Genomic DNA, 8,103 nt, shown 5'->3' with positions numbered 1-8,103 from the left:
CGCGGCTGAGAAGGTTATGGGCTTACACTGTGCACTGCGGAGACTGAGCCGCATGAGAGGGGGAATCACTTACCTGAGCAGCCATTAGCGACCGGCGGCTGCTGAGGGGTCACCTACACCGGCAAAGTTAACACGCACAAAAAAAAATGATATTGCAGAAACTTAGAACTTCCCTTTCTCAGGATCGCTTTATAAATTGGCCGCAATGGGCCTGGGGTTGTGTGTGCGCCACCACGGAGGGCGTACCCAGGGCGCCGTATCGCCCCAGATGGAGGGGGGGAGCGGGTGCCAATGCTACCGAGTCTTGGGGGGATGCGGCCGCCGCTGCCGAGTAAAGGGGGAGGGGAGCTTGAAGCGCGCGCCGCCGCAGAGTCGGGGGGGAGGGAACAATGCCGCAGAGTCCGCTGGGGGGGGGGGTGCTGGTGTGGGGCATCGCTCACATGGCTCCAAGTGGAGGGGGGAGCTGCTCAAATGCCGCCCTCCAGTGGCCGGCGCCCTAGACAAATAAGGCTGCCTAATGGTGGCCCGGCCCTGGGTGTACCACGCATCCGAGGGAGGCTGCCCATGCCAAGTGATATATATAATAATAATTATTATTTTATTTGTATATCGCTCTTTCTCCAATAGGACTCAAGGCGCTTAACAGGCAGAATGAATGTAATACAGTACAGGAACAATGAAGTACAGAAAAGCTTTTCATAAACAATATTTAAGGGAATGAAGGAAATGTAAACAGGAAATCCGTCAAAATCAAATCAAACTATTATCTTCTGGAAGGCGCTAGATCTGATTGGTGGGAATGCCACAAATGCATTCGGACACACCAATCTCCGTTCCTCAAGGTTATACACAGTAGGTGGAGATGTTCTAAGTCTTGGAGAGTGATAAATCGGAGAGAGATAAAATAGCATTCAATCAGCTCCTAACTGTCATGTTAAAGGCTGTGTTTGAAAAATCGCGGCAGATTGGCTGGTACGGGCACAAAGTATTTCCTGTTCAATATTTGGCACGACGATGTCGGGCAGCACGGGCGGTGTAGTGGTTAGCGTTACTGCCTCGCAGCACTGAGGTCATAAGGGCCCCCCCAACAGTGATATTAATACCCGAATAAAAGAATTAGCAAAACTCCTTTATGTTATATCGATTCAGAATTTTAGTCCTTTACAGCGAAAGCTCGTTGGAAGAGCTGGCACATAAGGGTGGCACAGTACCCGCTGCAGCTCTATGTGGGTTAATACATTTCTAGATATGAAGTAGACACGAGGCTGGCGCACGCTGTAACGCATTACTGGTCCCCATGCCTTGGAGGGATTAGAATCCTCATGAAGATGTCTGATAAGCAATTACTAATTTAAGTTTGGAGCTGCTGAGAGAACAGAACAGAAAGGCGAGGCCTTGTCACATTGCAGGCAAATGGCAGACTTCTAGCCTGCAGAGCTGGCAATCTAATCTTTTTACGAGGAGTTAGGAACCCATCAGCAAGTTACAAAAACAAGTTAAAGAAAACATGTTAATGACGTCCCCGCAGATCAAAGGCCGCTCGTTGGCACCTAGGTGTCCGCATGTAGGTAGTAAAAGGGTTTTAGGTGGAGTAGGACAATCGAATGCATCCAACCTAGTTCCTTTTCCCCAAGTAACCTGCCTCCCATAGGAGACGAGAGGATGGAAAAAGATATCTTCAGCTGCGGGCCTCGGAGGGTTTGCATCATGATATTTTGTCAGAGAGGTTATTCTTGGATCTCCTGTTCTGTGTTACACGGGGGACTGAGGCTCTAAGCACGGATTCATCAATGTACATGGTATGTGCCGCGTGCCGTCATCTACCTACATCCAGCGCAGCCATAAATGCTGCGGTTGCTGCAACTGTTTCATCAAATGTTACGATTCACATCTGACCCATCGTTGCACGCCCTGATTTCAAAGATTTCAAAGAGATTTCCTGACATTCAGATGTTTGCAAAGGTTTAGGCGCCACCTGGACCAGTTCCAGGTAACGCCGAGTTCTCGGAGTCCCAGACTCCAGGGGTGCCACGTTTCGGGGCTCACGCCAATCTGCGTATTGTACTCATAAATATGATGTTAATAACGTCACGCGAATATGGACTGATTCAGAACCGCACTCAGGGGCTGATGGTCTGGGTTGGCGCACGTGCATTTCTGTGCATGTGCTGACGCCAACTGCGAGGGGCCACGGTGAGGTGCTTACTCGCCGGTCAGTTTGGAGAGGGGATGGAGGGACGGGAGTGGTGGCGGCACTGGGCCATGGGTACACGGATAGGCCGATGCCTGCCTGCCGGGGGCAGACGGTTGATGTCACACAACGTCACATGATGTCACCCACCCGCCCTGTCTTCGTCCCGGCGGCTGCAAATATAATACCCCTTTTACACCAAAACGCCGGGTCGCACCCGGCTTTTTTAGACCCAGGTTCAAGCCGGGTGCGACCCGGCGTTTAGTGCAATTTACACCGGGCTGACAGCCCGGCCCGCACCCCCCTCCCCTCCCGGTGCTTGGAGATGACAGGATGATGTCATCTCCAAGCGCCAATCACCGCTGCCGCCGGACCGGAACACTGCTGGGGGCAGCCCAGCACTAAGGTAAGCTGCTGGGCTGCCCCCAGTCACCGCGCGCACCCCCCCACCGTCGCACAGGAGGTGAATGGATGCCGCACACAGGCATCCGTTCACCTCCCTCCCCCGCTGCTGTCTGCAGGGTATAGCAGACAGCAGCACCGGCTGTCAGTGTCAAGCTGACAACCCGTCCAACCTGCGGACGCTGCGGTCCGCAGGTTGGACATTCCCCATTCATGTAAATGGAAGCCGGGTCATCCGACCCGGCGTTCCCATTTACACCGCCCTCTACCCAGGTCCTAGCCGTGTTCTACCCAGGTCAGGACCTGGGTAGAAGTCCCGTGTAAAGGGACACGGCGTTATGGATTTACACCGCCGAAGATCCGGGTCTGACCCGCCGCTGACCCGGATTTTTCGACGGTGTAAAAGGGGTATAAGTTAGTTGAGGCTGACCTATACTGTATTTGCGATGGCAGCAGAAATGATTCGATGGTCGCTGACCATCGAATCATTTCTGCTGCAGCGATGGCATACGAGGGGATGTGTCTTCGTAACGCATCCCTTCGCATGGTGGCGGGGGGGGAGGGGTGGGCATTTGTGTGAGCACGAGTCATTTGGAATCAGCCCCCTCAGGACGGGATGTACTATCAGGAAAATGTGGAAAAACCCAGTTTTTTGGGTTTATCCACATTTCCCTTATGTACTATGACCCTGCTGCCCTGGATTTGATGCAGATGGTAATGCCAGCATCCCTGCAGCTGCTGCAGCAGTCGGTGCAATGATTCCTACATCTCCACCTATGTCCTACTGTATATCGGGCACCTGCAATGTCTTCCTAGCGCATGGCTGGCACATAAGCACGAGTTGCCCAGAGGCAAGCAGCCTGGTCATACATGAAGCGCGGCTTATGGGGGTAAAAACACCCCCTTCCTACACGCTTTTCTTTGAGGTGTCACTGATGCCCATATTGCAGATCGCCCGTCCCCAGAGTGTTTTTGTAAATACAGGAATACTGCACAATCTGTCCACTTCCTCTGCAATGATTTATGTACAATGTGAGGAGCCATTTAGTGGGTTTGTTTACAGTCGGTAAGAAAAAAACAGCTGTCAGTAAAAATCAAACTTCTACCTTTAGTGGCAGTGGTCTATTCATTACCAGTTATTATATTATATAGCGCACACATATTCCGCAGCGCTGTACAGATAATATTATTACCAGTTATTATAAAGCGCACACATATTCCGCAGCGCTGTACAGGGAATATTATTACCAGTTATTATACAGCGCACACATAAACCGCAGCGCTGTACAGAGAATATTATTACCAGTTATTACATAGCGCACACACATTCCGCAGCGCTGTACAGAGAATATTATTACCAGTTATTATATAGCGCACACATATTCCACAGCGCTGTACAGAGAATATTATTACCAGTTATTATATAGCGCACACATAAACCGCAGCGCTGTACAGAGACTATTATTACCAGTTATTATATAGCGCACACATATTCCACAGCGCTGTACAGAGAATATTATTACCAGTTATTATATAGCGCACACATATTCCGCAGCGCTGTACAGAGAATATTATTACCAGTTATTATATAGCGCACACATATTCTGCAGCGCTGTACAGAGACTATTATTACCAGTTATTATATAGCGCACACATATTCCGCAGCGCTGTACAGAGAATATTATTACCAGTTATTATATAGCGCACACATAAACCGCAGCGCTGTACAGAGAATATTATTACCAGTTATTATATAGCACACACATATTCCACAGCGCTGTACAGAGACTATTATTACCAGTTATTATATAGCGCACACATATTCCACAGCGCTGTACAGAGAATATTATTACCAGTTATTATATAGCGCACACATATTCCGCAGCGCTGTACAGAGAATATTATTACCAGTTATTATATAGCGCACACATATTCTGCAGCGCTGTACAGAGACTATTATTACCAGTTATTATATAGCGCACACATATTCCGCAGCGCTGTACAGAGAATATTATTACCAGTTATTATATAGCGCACACATAAACCGCAGCGCTGTACAGAGAATATTATTACCAGTTATTATATAGCACACACATATTCCACAGCGCTGTACAGAGACTATTATTACCAGTTATTATATAGCACACACATATTCCGCAGCGCTGTAGAGACTATTATTACCAGTTATTTATATAGCGCACACATATTCCGCAGCGCTGTAGAGACTATTATTACCAGTTATTATATAGCGCACACATATTCCGCAGCGCTGTACAGAGAATATTATTACCAGTTATTATATAGCGCACACATATTCCCCAGCGCTGTACAGAGAATATTGTTACCAGTTATTATATAGCGCACACATATTCCGCAGCGCTGTAGAGACTATTATTACCAGTTATTATATAGCGCACACATATTCCGCAGCGCTGAACAGAGACCATTATTACCAGTTATTATATAGCGCACACATATTCCGCAGCGCTGTACAGAGAATATTATTACCAGTTATTATATAGCGCACACATATTCCGCAGCGCTGTACAGAGAATATTATTACCAGTTATTATATAGCGCACACATATTCCGCAGCGCTGTACAGAGACTATTATTACCAGTTATTATATAGTGCACACATATTCCGCAGCGCTGTACAGAGACTATTATTACCAGTTATTATATAGCGCACACATATTCCACAGCGCTGTACAGAGACTATTATTACCAGTTATTACATAGCGCACACATATTCCGCAACACTGTACAGAGAATATTATTACCAGTTATTATATAGTGCACACATATTCCGTAGCGCTGTACAGAGACTATTATTACCAGTTATTATATAGTGCACACATATTCCGTAGCGCTGTACAGAGACTATTATTACCAGTTATTATATAGTGCACACATATTCCGTAGCGCTGTACAGAGACTATTATTACCAGTTATTATATAGTGCACACATATTCCGCAGCGCTGTACAGAGACTATTATTACCAGTTATTATATAGTGCACACATATTCCGTAGCGCTGTACAGAGACTATTATTACCAGTTATTATATAGTGCACACATATTCCGCAGCGCTGTACAGAGAATATTATTACCAGTTATTATATAGTGCACACATATTCCGCAGCGCTGTACAGAGACTATTATTACCAGTTATTATATAGCGCACACATATTCCACAGCGCTGTACAGAGAATATTATTACCAGTTATTATATAGCGCACACATATTCCGCAGCGCTGTACAGAGACTATCATTACCAGTTATTATATAGCGCACACATATTCCACAGCTCTGTACAGAGAATATTATTACCAGTTATTATATAGCACACACATATTCCGCAGCGCTGTACAGAGACTATCATTACCAGTTATTATATAGCGCACACATATTCCACAGCTCTGTACAGAGAATATTATTACCAGTTATTATATAGCACACACATATTCCGCAGCGCTGTACAGAGACTATCATTACCAGTTATTATATAGCGCACACATATTCCACAGCTCTGTACAGAGAATATTATTACCAGTTATTATATAGCACACACATATTCCGCAGCGCTGTACAGAGACTATTATTACCAGTAATTATATAGCGCACACATATTCCGCAGCGCTGTACAGAGACTATTATTACCAGTTATTATATAGAGCACACATATTCCGCAGCGCTGTACAGAGACTATTATTACCAGTTATTATATAGCGCACACATATTCCGCAGCACTGTACAGAGAATATTATTACCAGTTATTATATAGCGCACACATATTCCGCAGCGCTGTACAGAGACTATTATTACCAGTTATTATATAGAGCACACATATTCCGCAGCGCTGTACAGAGACTATTATTACCAGTTATTATATAGCGCACACATATTCCGCAGCGCTGTACAGAGAATATTATTACCAGTTATTATATAGCGCACACATATTCCGCAGCGCTGTACAGAGACTATTATTACCAGTTATTATATAGAGCACACATATTCCGCAGCGCTGTACAGAGACTATTATTACCAGTTATTATATAGAGCACACATATTCCGCAGCGCTGTACAGAGACTATTATTACCAGTTATTTATATAGCGCACACATATTCCGCAGCGCTGTACAGAGAATATTATTACCAGTTATTATATAGCGCACACATATTCCGCAGCGCTGTACAGAGACTATTATTACCAGTTATTATATAGAGCACACATATTCCGCAGCGCTGTACAGAGACTATTATTACCAGTTATTATATAGAGCACACATATTCCGCAGCGCTGTACAGAGACTATTATTACCAGTTATTATATAGCGCACACATATTCCACAGCGCTGTACAGAGAATATTATTACCAGTTATTATATAGAGCACACATATTCCGCAGCGCTGTACAGAGACTATTATTACCAGTTATTATATAGAGCACACATATTCCGCAGCGCTGTACAGAGACTATTATTACCAGTTATTTATATAGCGCACACATATTCCGCAGCGCTGTACAGAGAATATTATTACCAGTTATTATATAGCGCACACATATTCCGCAGCGCTGTACAGAGACTATTATTACCAGTTATTATATAGAGCACACATATTCCGCAGCGCTGTACAGAGACTATTATTACCAGTTATTATATAGAGCACACATATTCCGCAGCGCTGTACAGAGACTATTATTACCAGTTATTATATAGCGCACACATATTCCACAGCGCTGTACAGAGAATATTATTACCAGTTATTATATAGAGCACACATATTCCGCAGCGCTGTACAGAGACTATTATTACCAGTTATTATATAGAGCACACATATTCCGCAGCGCTGTACAGAGACTATTATTACCAGTTATTATATAGCGCACACATATTCCGCAGCGCTTTACAGATGCTTTTTGCCCAACAGTCTTGGATAGAGATAAGTACCAGCCATACACAGTCTGTAATACAGCTGATTGGCTGCTACTTTATCTCTCTCCATTTTATCACTCTCCAAGGCTTAGTAAATAGGCCGCTGTATTCCTTATCACACGGACACGTACACAATTAATTCTGAAGCCAGTTAACTTAACTATCTGTTTTTAGAGCGCAGAGAGAACATACAAACCCCACACAGCATTAGACCCTAGGTCAGAAATTGAGCTCATGGGCTTAGAACTGCAGGGCTGTAATGCTGACCAGTACGCCAACCGTGCTGCCCAAAATATACAAGGAAATGGACCTCGGCTTTGAACACACTTGGGAATTTAGATTGCCAGCTCCACCGGCGTAGGGACAGATGCGAATGAATGACGACATTCTCTGTACAACGCAGCGGAATATGGGGGCATCATGTGTATATTGAAAGGTCTGCATTGTCTAGGTAGACAGTTAATAAGTCAACAGTGACAAACGGTCGACACAAGCAAAAAAGTCAACGCCAGAGAGTTTAACCCTAACCCCCAGCGACCAATCAGATTCTACTTATTTATTTAGCACCTT

The sequence above is a fragment of the Crinia signifera genome, chromosome 19 (genome assembly GCF_055691185.1).
Source record: "Crinia signifera chromosome 19, ASM5569118v1, whole genome shotgun sequence".
Lineage (NCBI taxonomy): Eukaryota > Metazoa > Chordata > Amphibia > Anura > Myobatrachidae > Crinia > Crinia signifera.
This window is presented reverse-complemented; position numbering follows the sequence as displayed.